The 14,538-nt window shown below is 44.0% G+C and overlaps 1 protein-coding gene across 1 annotated transcript in view; it reads right to left on the reverse strand.

The window, feature by feature from the left end:
* LOC102131854 (uncharacterized) overlaps nucleotides 1-14,538 on the reverse strand; it is a 104,328-nt gene that overhangs the window by 56,116 nt on the left and 33,674 nt on the right. The window lies entirely within an intron of this gene.

The following is a 14,538-nucleotide window of genomic DNA, read 5'->3' on the forward strand; positions in this document are numbered from 1 at the left end:
CGGGAGAATAGAGCTTGGGCTGCGAGGGGTCAGCGGGGGCGGGAAAGGGGCGGGGCCTGAGCTTCCCTCCATCTCGCTCTCCGTGCCTCTGTTTTCCGGGTTTTGCAGGTGAAACCCACCAGTAAGGCTGGAGCAGCTCAGCAGTCAGGGAAATAGTACGTCCCTGAGAAGTGGCGGTGTGGCGGTAATTGGATCCAGGAAAGTTCCTTGTTATTGAAATTAATTTTAGCAATTTAATTCCAAAGCCTCGAAGCTGTCTAGGGCAGGAATGCAAACTAGAATGCGAAATGCAAAGCCTTGCCTGAGCCAAACGTACAATTTGATGCTGACGGCCCACAGAACGGAATAGAAATCCTCTGCCTTTCTATTCTCCATTCACTGGAGTGGGAGAGTCCACCCTGTGCTCAGCTCCAGAGACTTCCCTAGGGCCACCGCCTGGGGTGCCGACCGGAGGGCTCAGGCCAGGGAAGAGGGAGGTCACTACCTGCTGCTTAAACACAGCAGAGATGTGAGTGCGGGAATGGGAGCTTGAGGTCCCAACTACTCAGGAAGCAGCAGCGGAAAGATGGCTGAGCTTGGGGGTCTCAGGTATTGCTCTTCACAGGAAGGTATTAGCTCCGGGGGCCGGGGAGGGGGGTGGTGGCGGCGGGAGCGGGGGTGGGGTGGCGGGAAACGGGGGGGGGGGGGGGGGCGGTGGGAGCTGCCCGCAGACCCTGAGCCAAACGACGAATGAATAAAATCTACACTGACACACAGTCTGCTTTGCCAGTTCTGCTGGGTGTCCGACTGCCTGCACAGCAAGAGAGGTTTGTCATAGCTGCCAGCTGGGAGCAGCTTACACTGCAGGCATTTATTTGGTATGCAGTTAACAACAGAGGCTTTGAGTCAACACACTTGTGGATAATTAACATGGTTAAGAGAGTAGTTCTAGGAATGATCAAATCTCAAGTACTGGGGTCTGAAGTAAATGCCATTAGGGTGCAATATCCCTGGTCAACCTCCCCTAATACTCTAAGGTAAGAACGGGCTGCCTGCAGCCTGTTCAATTATTACAAGCTATGTAATCTTTCAGCCTTCCAAAAGGTTTGTGACTATTCCCTATAACTTTCCCTAATATTTCCTGTCAGTCTTCTGAGTCCAAGCTAAGCCATCATATCCCGTGACCTGCACATATACATCCAGATAGCCTGAAGCAACTGAAGATCCACGAAAGAAGTGAAAATAACCACTTCCTGCGTTAACTGATGACATTCCACCATTGTGATTTGTTCCTTCTCCACCCTAACTGATCAGTTGACTTTGTGACAATACACCCTCCCTTCCCTTGCGATATTGTAGTTCGTGATATTCCCCCGCCCTTGTGAATATACTTTGTACGATACACCCTCCCCACCCTTGAGAAGGTTCTTTGTAATATTCTCCCTGCCCTTGAGAATGTACTTTGTGAGATCCACCCCTGGCCCGCAAAAAATTGCTCTTAACTCCACCACCCATCCTAAACCTATAAGAATTAACGATAATCCCACCACCCTTTGCTGACTCCTTTCTCAGACTCAGCCTGGCCGCACCCAGGTGAAACAAACAGCCTTGTTGCTCACACATAGCCTGTTTGGTGGCCTCTTCACATGGACGTGCGTGACATTTCCCTTTAATACTTCTGTCACCATCCTGAGTGAATCCCAACATCTCCCCCTTTTTTGTTTTTAAAACTAAGTTTTTTTATTGGACAGCACAGATATGTGCAGCCACAGGTTTGTTAGGCAAGGTGGTGACTGCTCTTATTCCGGCTTTGCATCCTAGAATTAGCAGCTACCATAAACCAGCAGTTTGTTAGGCCGAGGCGGTCGGATCTCCTGAGGTTGAGAGTTTGAGACCAGCCTGACCAACATGGAGAAACCCTGTCTTTACTGAAAATACAAAATTAGCTGGGCATGGTCTGAAATATATACAGTTCTGGAAGATATGAATAAAAGCTTAATCCAAGCTGGTCTTTAATAGGTTTGCTTCCAGAATGGCTTTGATCATATTGGTATGTACTACCAGTAAACTTTTTGATTTTTGTCATGGGTGCTTCATGGCTATTTCTTTCATTTTCTTGCCACTGAAACTCAAACTCATAAATATCTTTCTCAATTTTATGGAAACAAAAATCTCAGTTTGGCCGGGTGCGGTGGCTCAAGCCTGTAATCCCAGCACTTTGGGAGGCCGAGATGGGCGGATCACGAGGTCAGGAGATCGAGACCATCCTGGCTAACACGGTGAAACCCCGTCTCTACTAAGAAATACAAAAAATAGCCAGGCGAGGTGGCAGCGCCTGTGGTCCCAGCTACTCGGGAGGCTGAGGCAGGAGAATGGCGTGAACCCGGGAGGCGGAGCTTGCAGTGAGCTGAGATCCGGCCACTGCACTCCAGCCTGGGCTACAGAGCGAGACTCCGTCTCAAAAAAAAAAAAAAAAAAAAATCTCCAGTGCGATGACTTTCATGTCTTTGCAATGTCCCTGTGTGGAACACTTCTGTATGTTGACAAGACCTCCTTCATCATGCATTTGGAAGAGATATCTACAAAATATAAACACCAATAGGTTTCAAATTAAGTACAGATGATAAATATACTGAAATATGTAAATATGACACAAAAAATACTTATTTTAAACTTCCCAAACGTGATCTTCAAAGTTTAGGAACACAAAAGGAGTAAGATTCTATAATAAATAAAGGGCGATTACATGTCCTTCAAATCATTTCTATGGAAGTCTATTTTCAATATCATGAAAAAACACTTACAGGGCACAAACGTGTAAGCCTAAAGTCAGGAGTGTTTTCCACTGTGACCCTAAAGCGCATCACAGTTTGCAAAAAAAAATAAAAAATAACTGTCACATCAATGAAGCAAACAATATATACTCTTCATATTTACAGCATATTTACTCTATACAAATAAATGCTAAAGTACCACAAAATATACTATTTTGGCAAATAATAAACAACAACCTCATGTAAGGATAATCAAAATCAATGGAAATTCTGTATTGTCAAACAATCATAGCACTGACAAGATAAGAAAAGATTACAAAAATTAGCCAGGCATGGAAGCCCGCGACAGAGGTCCCAGCTACTCAGAAGGTGGAGGCACAAGAATCACTTCCACCTGGGAGGCAGAGGCTGCAGTTAGCTGAGGTCACACCACTGCACTTCAGTCCGGACGGCAAAAATGAGGCTCCGTCTCAAAAAAAAAAATAAATAAATAAATAAATAAATAAATAAATAATAATAACCAAAGGAAACAAGAAAAAAGAAAAAAAAATGAGAAAAAGAAAATGTTCATACCATATTTTTCTGAATAAATGTCATAAAATTATCTATATCTACGCAGAGAACTCCTGACCTCTAGTGATCCACCCGCTTCCACCTCCCAAAGTCTGAGGATTATGGACAAGAGCCACAGCGCCCGGTGACACTTTGTGACATTAACGAGTGGAGTGTGTCAGTTATATTGCATAACACATACCGAAAAACCATATGTAAAATCATGAAAATCAATTAATGAAATTTTGTAACTCATGATAAAACCTGCAAACAAATAATAAGTACATTTATACAGCCTGCAGAATTCTAAACAATTCCCTCTTAAGAAAAAAGTCACAACTTCTACTTACCAGGAGCACACGACATAAAAACTGAAATACATGTCAAGACCACTACCTTCTGACGTATGAGGTCAAGAAAATACACAGCATTACAAAGTATAAGAATTGACTAACGGCCAGGCATGGTGGCTCACACCTGTAATCCCAGCACTTTGGGAGGCTGAGGCAGGCAGATCACGAGGTCAGGAGTTCGGGACCAGCCTGGCCAACATGGTGAAGCCCCATCTCTACTAAAAATACAAAAAAATTAGCTGGACATTGTGGCAGGCACCTGTAATTTCAGCTACTCAGGAGGGTAAGGCAGAAAAAACGTTTGAACCCAGGAGGTGGAGGATGCAGTGAGCCAAGATTACATCATTGCACTCTAGCCTGGGTAACAGGGTGACCCACCAAACCTGGCCAATTTTTTGTATTTAGTAAATTTGAAGTTTTATCATGTTGGCCTGACTGGTGTCACACTCCTGACCTCAACAGATCTACCCATCATGGTATCTCAGATTGCTGGGATCTGAGGCCTGAGCAACCACGGCCAGCCAGCCTAAGCTATTTCTGACAGGACAGTGAAATGACTGAAACAGGAAAAGGAGAATGTCATCATCATCACCGAAGGTTGACAACTCTTACTACACAAAGGAAGTTTAGAGTCTGTACTATAAAAACTGCAAAATGTGAAGCCATCTAATAGCATTAATGTGTTTTAAAACCCTGAAGGCAGCTGGGTATGGTGGCTCACTCCTGTAATCTCAGCACTTTGGGAGGCCGAGAGAGGTGGATCACCTGAGGTCAGAAGTTGGAGACCAGGCTAACCAACATGGAGAAACACCGTCTCTACTAAAAATGCAAAATTAGCCAGGCATGTAGGTGCATGCCTGTAATCCCAGCTACTTGGGAGCCTCAGGCAAGAGAATTGCTTGAACCTGGGGAGCAGAGGTTGTGGTGAGCCGAGATTGCGCCATTGCACTCCAGACTGGGCAACAAGAGTGAAACTCCGTCTCAAAAAAAAAAAAAAATCTGGAGGCAAATTAACATTACTTCTCAAATAAGGACACCAGGCCCACAGTGTTCATGTATATGACCTTAATTTGAACGTATGGTAGGTGAGGGACAAGACTTGATCCTAGGCCTGAATGATTCCATGACATCATCTTAAGCACAATAGTCAGCCCAGGCAGTACAGAAAATGACCAGTCACAGAAAATACAAAGAGAACAGAAAGAAGCACATCAAGGGGGATACAAGGGCTGAGCTGGGACACAAGGGCTGAGCTGTGCTGCGACAGTGGTGCTAAGTCATCCCTCATGGACCATGTGCTGAGTCATCATGCCTGCACACATTGATTCAGGCAGCCTCCTATAATTTTGTCCAGTGGATGAATAAGGTCTTGACTTACTCAGAGTAGTGTTGGAAGGGAGGGGCTCATGGGGAAATTGGGGTGCTCAGCATTACAAATCAATAGGCTGGAAAGCAACAGTATTTGTATCCAGATCACAGTATCAAGTGATGCAAGGCCTGGAAAGGGAAGGCAAGTGTGGAGGGCACGAAGTAATGGGCATATAGGAGTGAACTTTGTGCATGCACGTCTGTGGCAATATAATTCCACTACGATAGACCAAATTTTGAGCTTGGAGGAAAGTAGAACTAATTTAGCAAATGGTAAAATATTGACCCAAGGTTAAATATTCAAATTACAATATGTGCAAGTGACAAGAATGAAAGAGACCCAAGAAAGCAGCAGTATGGTGGCCTGAGGTGAAAGCAGTTTTACATCTCTTAAATTAAATGCCTCTGATTCCTAGTTTCAAGAATATACTCAACAATATAACCTGTGTAGATTTCAGAATTGCATACACACAAGAAAACGTGAGTAAACCCTATGAAGAGTATAGCAGTGTAGGAGACCATGGGAATAAACAATGATTCCCTTGCTGAGTAGGTAGAGATGTGTTTGTGAAAACAGAGCCAGGCCAAGTGCAGTGGCTCATGCCTGTAATTTCAGCACTTCGGAGGCCAAAGTGGGCAGATGACGAGGTCAGGAGTTCGAGACCAGCATGGTGAAACACTGTCTGTACTAAAAAAATACAATACATTGCCCGGGCATGGTGGCACGTGCCTGTAATCCCAGCTACTTGAGAGGCTAAGGCAAGAGAGTTGCTTGAACCCGGGAACTGGAGGTTACTGTGAGTCAAGATCGCACCACGGCACTCCAGTCTGGGTGACAGAGCAAGACTCCATCTCAAAAAAAAAAAAAGAAAAAAGAAAAAGAGGCCAGGTGCGGTGGCTCACACCTGTGATCCTAGCACTTTGGGAGGCCAAGGCGGGCAGACCACGAGGTCAGGAGTTCGAGACCAGCCTGGCTAAGATGGTGAAACCCCATCTCTACTAAACAAAATACAAAAAAATTAGCTGGGCGTGGTGGCGGGTGCGTGTAGTCCCAGTTACTTGGGAGGCTGAGACAGGAGAATGGCATGAACCCAGCAGGCAGAGCTTGCAGTGAGCCGAGATCGCACCACTGCACTCCAGCCTGGGCGACAGAGAGAGACTCTGTCTCAAAAAAAAAAAAAAAAAAAAGAAAATAAAAGAAAAAGAAAAGGAAAAGAAACACAGCGAGATGGAGATTGTTGCCTATGTATGTCACATTAGTGAAGAAAAACAATAATGTGCTAACTAAAATATTTGCCATATGAAAATTTGAGGGTAAATGTTGTTTCTTATACAACAAAAATGGTGTTTCTTTTCCTGGTTCCTGTATTATTTGAAATCATATCCCTGGGCTTTTAAACACAGTGTCTGGAATAAATGAGACATGAAAAGTGAAGATGACAGACTAGCAAATGCCATGCCCTCACATTCTCATGGAAACACCAACTCAACCAAATGTTTCATTAAAAAAATCTTTGTAGGCCAGGTATGGTGGCTCATGCCTGTAATTCCAGTACTTTTGGAGGCCGAGGTGGGTGAATCACCTGAGGTCAGGAGTTCGAGACTAGCCTGGCTAATATGGTGAATCCCTGTCTCTACTAAAAATACAAAAATTAGCTGGGTGTGGTGGTGCATGCCTGTAATCCCAGCTACTTAGGAGACTGAGGAAGAAGAATTGCTTGAACCCAGGAGGCAGAGGTTGCAGTGAGCCAAGATCGCATCACTTCACTCCAGTCTGGATGACAAAACAAGACTCCATCACAATATATATATATATAAATCTTTGGGAAAGGTCTAGAAACCAGTAAGGAAACTGCAGTATCCAACGAACACCAATACAAAATTGAACTGAATTGGAAGGCCAGGTTGTGGAAATTTGCTCATCTCTGCCCACCCTCCTCCCCAGCACAGGGCAGTACCCTCCCCTCATTATTCTCTTCTTGGGAAAAAAGAAAAGTAAAACTTGCATTCACTGTTCTGGCTTGTCTGCCATTGGCATGAAGAACTGGATTCTTTCTTTTTCGACTGGGATTATTGAAAGAAACACTGGTACAGTTTGTAAATCAGCTTGGAGGTTGCCAAAAATACTACCAGGCTCTGCAGCAGGTTAGAGAAGCACATATTCTGCCCTGCCAGCAGGGTTGGGAGGGTGGAGGGAGAGAGAAATTATGGACACTGAAGCATAGCACAAACTGAAGCTTCTGAGAAGCAAGAGTAAAACTTGAAAGAACTGTCTTAAAGACACTCAGGAAACTGAAGAGAAACAGAAGTAGTAAACTAAACAAAATCAAGAAACAAATACACGAACAAAACGTGAATATCAACAGACAAACTGTAATAAAAAATGAAAATTCTGGATCAGCAATATAAGAAATAAAGTGAAAGTTTTACTAGAATAATTTAAAAGCAGAGCTAATTAGGCAGAAGAAAGAATGAGCAGACTTCAAGACAGGTTCTTGAAAATCGCTGTGTCTGAGGAGCAAAATGAACAGATAAGGAGACAGCCCAGTGGGGCCTCACAGACTTTTGCTTCACTGAGAGGCAGGAGAACGTACACATGACAGCAGCTCCACAAGGAGAACACACACATTCAGAATGCTCATTTGAAGAAATGACAGTGACTACATCCCACGTTTAAAGAAAATAATGGATTTACAATGCCTTGAAGTTCAATAAACTCCAACTAGAATGAACCCCAACACACCATTGAAGAGACACATTATGAACAAACTATTGAAAATCAAAAAAAAAAAAAAAAAAAAAACAACATTGTTTTGAAATAAAAACACTCAACACACAAAGAATACAAGAAACCTACCTCAACATAATAAAGGCCATTTAGGAGAAACCCGCAGTTACCATCACACCGGGTGGTGAAAGACAGATCTTTTCCTCTAAGATCAGGAAAGAGACTAAGAAGCCTGCTTCCGCTATTTCTATTCAGCATACTACTGGAATCCTGACCAGAGAAATTAGACAAGAAAAAGAAATAAATGCCAAGCAGCAGAAAAGGAAAAGTACAATGCTCTGTGTTCACAGAAGATGTCACCTGATATGTGGAAAACACTAAAGATTCCATGGAAAAACTGTGGAAAATACATATTTGATCAGGGATTAATATCTAGAATACATAACGAATTACTACCATTTGACAACAACAATCAAAAAACACAATTAGAAAATGAGTCCAGGGGCTGGGCACAGTGGCTCACACCTGTAATCCCAGCACTTTAGGAGGCCGAGTTGGGCAGATCACGAGGTCAAGAGATTGACACCATCCTGGCCAACATGGTGAAACCCCGTCTCGACTAAAAATACAAAAAAATGGCCGGGCGCGGTGGCTCAAGCCTGTAATCCCAGCACTTTGGGAGGCCGAGACGGGCGGATCACGAGGTCAGGAGATCGAGACCATCGTGATTAACACGGTGAAACCCCGTCTCTACTAAAAATACAAAAAAACTAGCCGGCCGAGGTGGCGGACGCCTGTAGTCCCAGCTACTGGGGAGGCGGAGGCAGGAGAATGGCGTGAACCCGGGAGGCGGAGCATGCAGTGAGCTGAGATCCGGCCACTGCACTCCAGCCTGGGCGACAGCGCGAGACTCCGTCTCAAAAAAAAAAAAAAAAAAAAAAAATACAAAAAAATTAGCCAGGCGTGGTGGCACGCACCTGTAGTCCCAGCTACTCAGGAGCCTGAGGCAGGAGAATTGTTTGAATCCAGGAGGCAGAGGTTGCAGTGAGCTGAGATCGCAAAACTGCACTCTAGCCTACCAATAGAGCAAGACTCCGTCTCAAAAAAATAAGAATAAAAAATAAAGAAAATGAGTCCAGGAACTGAATACACATTTCTGCAGAAATCATAGACCAATGACCAATAAGCATAGAACCAATAAGCACAAAAAAAGTGAAAAACAGAGCATGTAGGGAAAAACTAATCAAAACTACAATGAAATATCACTTCAAGTACATTAAAATATTTACTATCCAAAAGAATAGATAATAAAAAGTGTTGGTAAAAATGTGGAGATGGAAAAGCCTTTTGCACTGTTGCTGGGAATGTATAATGAAATAGCCTCTTTGAAAAAATGTATCACAGTTCCTCAAATAATTCATAATTGAATACCCCTATATAATTCATAATTGAATTAAAATAATTCATAATTGAGTAACTGCATGCCCCAAAAGAATTGAAAATAGGATCTTCAAGAATATCTCTAGCAGTATTTTGTTGATGTTGTTGTTGAGACGGAGTCTCGCTCTGTCACGCAGGCTAAAGGACAATAGCTCGATCTTGGCTCATTGCAACCTCTCCCTCCCAGTTCAAGCAATTCTCCTACCTAAGACTCCTGAGTAGCTAGGATTACAGGTGCCTGCCACCATGCCTGGCTAGTTTTTTTTTTTTTTTTTTTTTGTATTTTGAGTAGAGATGGGAGTTTCACCATGTTGGCTAGGCTGGCCTGGACCCCCTGACCTCAGGTGATCCGCCTGCCTCAGTCTTCCAAAGTGCTGGGATAACAGGTGTCAGCCACTGTGCCCGGCCTAGCAGTATTATTTATAATAGTAAAGAGAAGGAACTAACCCAGATGTCCATCCACAGAAAAATATATGAACAAAATGTGGTATACACATACAATGGAATATTATTCAGCCTTAAAAACAAACTCGAATGCGGCCAGGGGCCATGCCCATATTCCTAGCAGTTTGGGAATCTGAGGCAAGTGGATCACGTGAGGCCAGGTGTTCAAAAACAGCCTGGCCAACATAGTAAAACCTCCGTCTGTAATAGAATTACCAAAAATTAGCCAGGCTTGGTAATCCCTGCTACTTGGGAGGCTGAGGCAACAGGATCACTTGAACCCATAAGGCAGAGGTTGCAGTGAACTGAGATCACACCACTACACTTCACCCTGGGCAATGAACTAAGACTCAGCCTCAAAAAAGAAAAAAAAAAAAGAGAAAAAAAATGTAAATCAAGAGTCACTCCCTGATACAATACTCACCATGCAGTTATAAAAGAAAAATATGAAGACTATCACCAAGAATAGGGAACTGAAAATTAAATAAAATAAAACTGCATTTATAATACATAGAAATGGGCTGGGCATAGTGGCTCATGCCTGTAATTCCAGCACATTGGGAGGCGTGGCCAGGCATATCACCTGGGGTCAGGGGTTCAAGACCAGTCTGGTCAACATGGAGAAACCCCGTTTTTACTAGCAATACAAAAAGTAGGCAGGCATAATGGTACACGCCTGTAATCCCAGCTACTCAGGCAGCTGAGGCAGGAGAATTCCTTAAACCAGGGAGGCAGAGTTTGCAGAGGTCCGAGATTGCACCACTGCACTCAAGCATGGGCAACAGAGCAAACTCCAATTCAAAAATTAAAAAAAAAAAAAAAAAAATACATAGAAAAGAACAAGTTGAAAGCCACTGTGTCTTAAACAATTTTACAGTAGAACTAAAATATGGAGACTTCATTCAACCTCACAAGCTCCCTCAATAAGATTGATGAAAACCATATCTGTTACTGTGTTGATCCCACGACAAACTGAACATAGGTTTTCATGTTAAAAATGAACAATGACACATATTAGCATAAAAAATGTGAAATGGGGCCGGGCGCGGTGGCTCAAGCCTGTAATCCCAGCACTTTGGGAGGCCGAGACGGGCGGATCACGAGGTCAGGAGATCAAGACCATCCTGGCTAACACGGTGAAACCCCGTCTCTACTAAAAAATACAAAAAACTAGCCGGGCGAGGTGGCGGATGCCTGTAGTCCCAGCTACTCAGGAGGCTGAGGCAGGAGAATGGTGTGAACCCGGGAGGCAGAGCTTGCAGTGAGCCAAGATCCGGCCACTGCACTCCAGCCTGGGAGACAGAGCAAGACTCCGTCTCAAAAAAAAAAAAAAAAAAAAATGTGAAATGAACAAGAGTTCAGTCAAGAGCCTCATACATAGGAGGCTGTGAGCCCAAATGACATCCTCACTAGGAAGAATTTCAACACCACTGACTGCTGCTTAGAGAAGATGATCATTAGTTTATGGGATGAACATTGTCACAGTGCCAGTGAGAGATGCTTCTGTGATGCTCCTCAAAAACCAAAATGGGCCAGGCATGGTGGCTCATGCCTGTAATCCCAGCACTTTAGGAGGCCAAGGAGGGTGGATTGCCTGAGGTCAAAAGTTCAAGACCAGCTTGGGCAACAAGGTAAAACCCTGTCTCTACTAAAAATATAATTGGCTGGGTGTGGTGGTGCATGATTGTAATCCTAGCTACAAGGGAGGCTGAGGCAGGAGATTTACTTGAACACAGGAGGCAGGGGTTGCAATGAGCCAAGATGGTACCACTGCACTCCAGCCTGGGCAACAGAGGGAGATTCTATTGGGGGAAAAAAAAAAATTCAGCATGACAGTCAGAAACACTTGTCAGTCAGTGTCATGCTTTCTATTTCATATCCTGGGCCATGTTGACAATTCTGCTCAGGGCTTCCAGGGGCATCTCCGCCTAGAGCAGGATGATGTTCAATCATAATAGTCAAAGTGTTCTTCATGAATTTTCTGTTTTTATGTAAACCCACTCTATAGAAGAGTCCCTAAGAAGATATCCATGACTGATAGCAGGGTCATCACTGCAGAAAATAATGACATGTACATCAAAAGCATGTATAAGGGCCCGGCATGGTGGCTCACACCTGTAATCCCAGCACTTTGGTAGGCTGAGGTGGGCAGATCACCTGAGGTCAGCAGTTCAAGGCCAGTCTGACCAACACGGAGAAACCCCATCTCTGCACTCTACCCTAGGCAACAAGAGAGAAACTATCTTAAAAAAAAAAAAAACATGTATGGAACAAAATCACTAAAGAGAATACAAAACCAGGAAGAGCCAAGATAGACAAAGGCAGACTCCTCACATCTGCAGGGACATTTTCCTCACCCACAGACTCCAGGTTCCTGTAGTTCTCCAACATCATGGCCCTGTACTAAGCCCTCTGTGCAGGGTTCAGACATTTCCACTCTGCCAAAGAGAATTCTATAGCCACATCCCTGAAAGTCAAGCATCCCTAAAATGAAAAACACATTTCAGGGCCGGGCGCAGTGGCTCACGCCTGCAATCCCAGCACTTTGGGAGGCTGAGGTGGGCAGATCATGAGGTCAAGAGATCGCGACCATCCTGGCCAACATGGTGAAACCTCGTCTCTACTAAAAATACAAAAAAAAAAAAAAAAAAAAAAAAAAAATAGCCGGGCGTGGTAACAGGCGCCTGTAGTCCCAGTTACTAGGGAGGCTGAGGCAGGGGAATGGTGTGAACCCGGGAGGTGGAGCCTGCCATGAGCAGAGATCACACCACTGCACTCCAGGCTGGGCAACAGAGCAAGACTCCATCTCAAAAAAGATAAAAGAAAAACACGTTTCAACAAAACATTATGAAGGAGTGAGTTATCACCCTCACACAAAATGAGAAAAAAGAAATTAAGTATCGATTTGATCAAAGACTGTGTTCACAAATCCACGTGAAGGTATTTTTGAACATTTTTTCTCTATTGTTGCATTTTATTGTACTTTTTCATGAAAGATTATCAGATTCTGTAAGTCACTGTGGAAGTCTTGGTTTTATGGACAATATAAAAAATATACAAATAGAAAGAAAACATTGGGCCAGGCGTGGTGGCCCATGCCTGTTATCCCATCACTTCGGGATCATGCGATTGCACTCTAGGCTGGGCGACAGAGCAAGACTCTGTCAAAAAAAAAAAAAAAAAAAAAAAAAGATGTGAGCTGATAGGATACTACCAAAACTTATTTCAGAAGTAATTGTTTTTTGTTTTATTAAAAAACAGGCTCACGTGGTGGCTCTTACCTGTAATCCCATCACTTTGGGAGGCCGATGCAGCTGGGTCACTTGAGTCCAGCAGTTCAACACCAGCCTGGACTACATGGCAAAACCCGGTCTCTACAAAAAACAAAGACATCTGGCCAGGCGAGGTGGCCCATGCCTGTAATCCTACCACTCTGGGAGGCGAAGGTGGGCAGATCGCTTGAGGTCAGGAGTTTAAGACCAGCCTGTCCAACATAGAGAAACCCATCTCTGCTGAAAATACAAAAATTAACCAGGCATGGTGGTGCACGACTGTAGTCTCAGCTACTCAGGAGGCTGAGACAGGAGAATCACTTGACCCTGGGAGATGGAGGTTGCAGTCAGGCAAGATCATGCCACTTCACTCCAGACTAGGCGACAAAAAGAATCTCAAAAAAAAAAAAAAAAAAAAAAAAAAAAAACCGAGAAAAAAAAAAGGCAAACATTAGCCAGGTCTGGTGGGGCACTCCTGTGGTCCCAGCTGCTCTCCAAAGGCAGAGGTGGGAAAATCACTTGAGCCCAGGAGGTTGCAGCTGCAATGAGCTGTGAACCTATCACTGCACTCCAGCCTGGGCAACAGTAAGAGTGTCTCAATATAATTAAAATGAAGGGCCGGGCGCAGTGGGTCAAGCCTGCAATCCCACCACTTTGGGAGGCCGAGATGGGTGGATCACGAGGTCAGATCGAGACCATCCTGGCTAACACGGTGAAACCCCCTCTCTACTAAAAAATACGAAAAACTAGCCGGGCGAGGTGGCGGGCGCCTGTAGTCCCAGCTACTCGGGAGGCTGAGGCAGGAGAATGGCTTAAACACGGGAGGCGGAGCTTGCAGTGCGCTGAGATCGCGCCACTGCACTCCAGCCTGGGTGACAGAGCTAGACTCGGTCTCAAAAATAAAAATAAAATAAAAATAAAAAGCAACTAATGAAATGAAGATGAACTAGAAAAAAAGGAAACTCATTACAAAAAGAGAACAAAAGCATTTTTAATATTCCTTTTGTCAGGTTTCCTGTAGTAACAGAGACTCAGTCACTTTTTTTTTTTTTTTTTTTTTTTTTTTGTATTTTTAGTACAGACGAGGTCACCATTTTGGCCAGGATGGTCTGGATCTCCTGACCTCGTGATCCGCCCGCCTTGGCCTCCCAAAGTGCTGGGATTACAGTCACTTCAGTCCCCAACTCTCCACCCCATCAATGAAAAGGGAAGAGGGTGATCCACAACTAACGAGTTAAGTCACTGTCCTCTGGTCTCTGACACCATCGTTATAAAATGAACGACATTTAGAGACAGCCGTTTTGCAACTTTCCTTCTCATCTGTATAATTTAAACAAATTTTAAATTTCTTACCTTCTAAACAGAGAAAGCAACATGTCATCACTTCCTCATCACATCCAACCAACTCACCGTCCATCTGCACCCTGGGTCCCTCCTCGTCTTCATTACTGTTTCCCTCCCTCATTCTGTACATAGCTCTTTCTCACCTTCTCTATTTCTTCTCTGCATTTCCCCATGGGTTTCTGCTCATTTTGTGTCCCACTTCTCTCCTACCCCATTCTTAAAACTTGTTTCACCTCTTGTTCCTCTTTCTCACTAATCTTTTCACTGTCCCCAATCTCCCCCTT

This window comes from Macaca fascicularis, chromosome 19 (genome assembly GCF_037993035.2).
Source record: "Macaca fascicularis isolate 582-1 chromosome 19, T2T-MFA8v1.1".
NCBI classification, from domain to species: domain Eukaryota; kingdom Metazoa; phylum Chordata; class Mammalia; order Primates; family Cercopithecidae; genus Macaca; species Macaca fascicularis.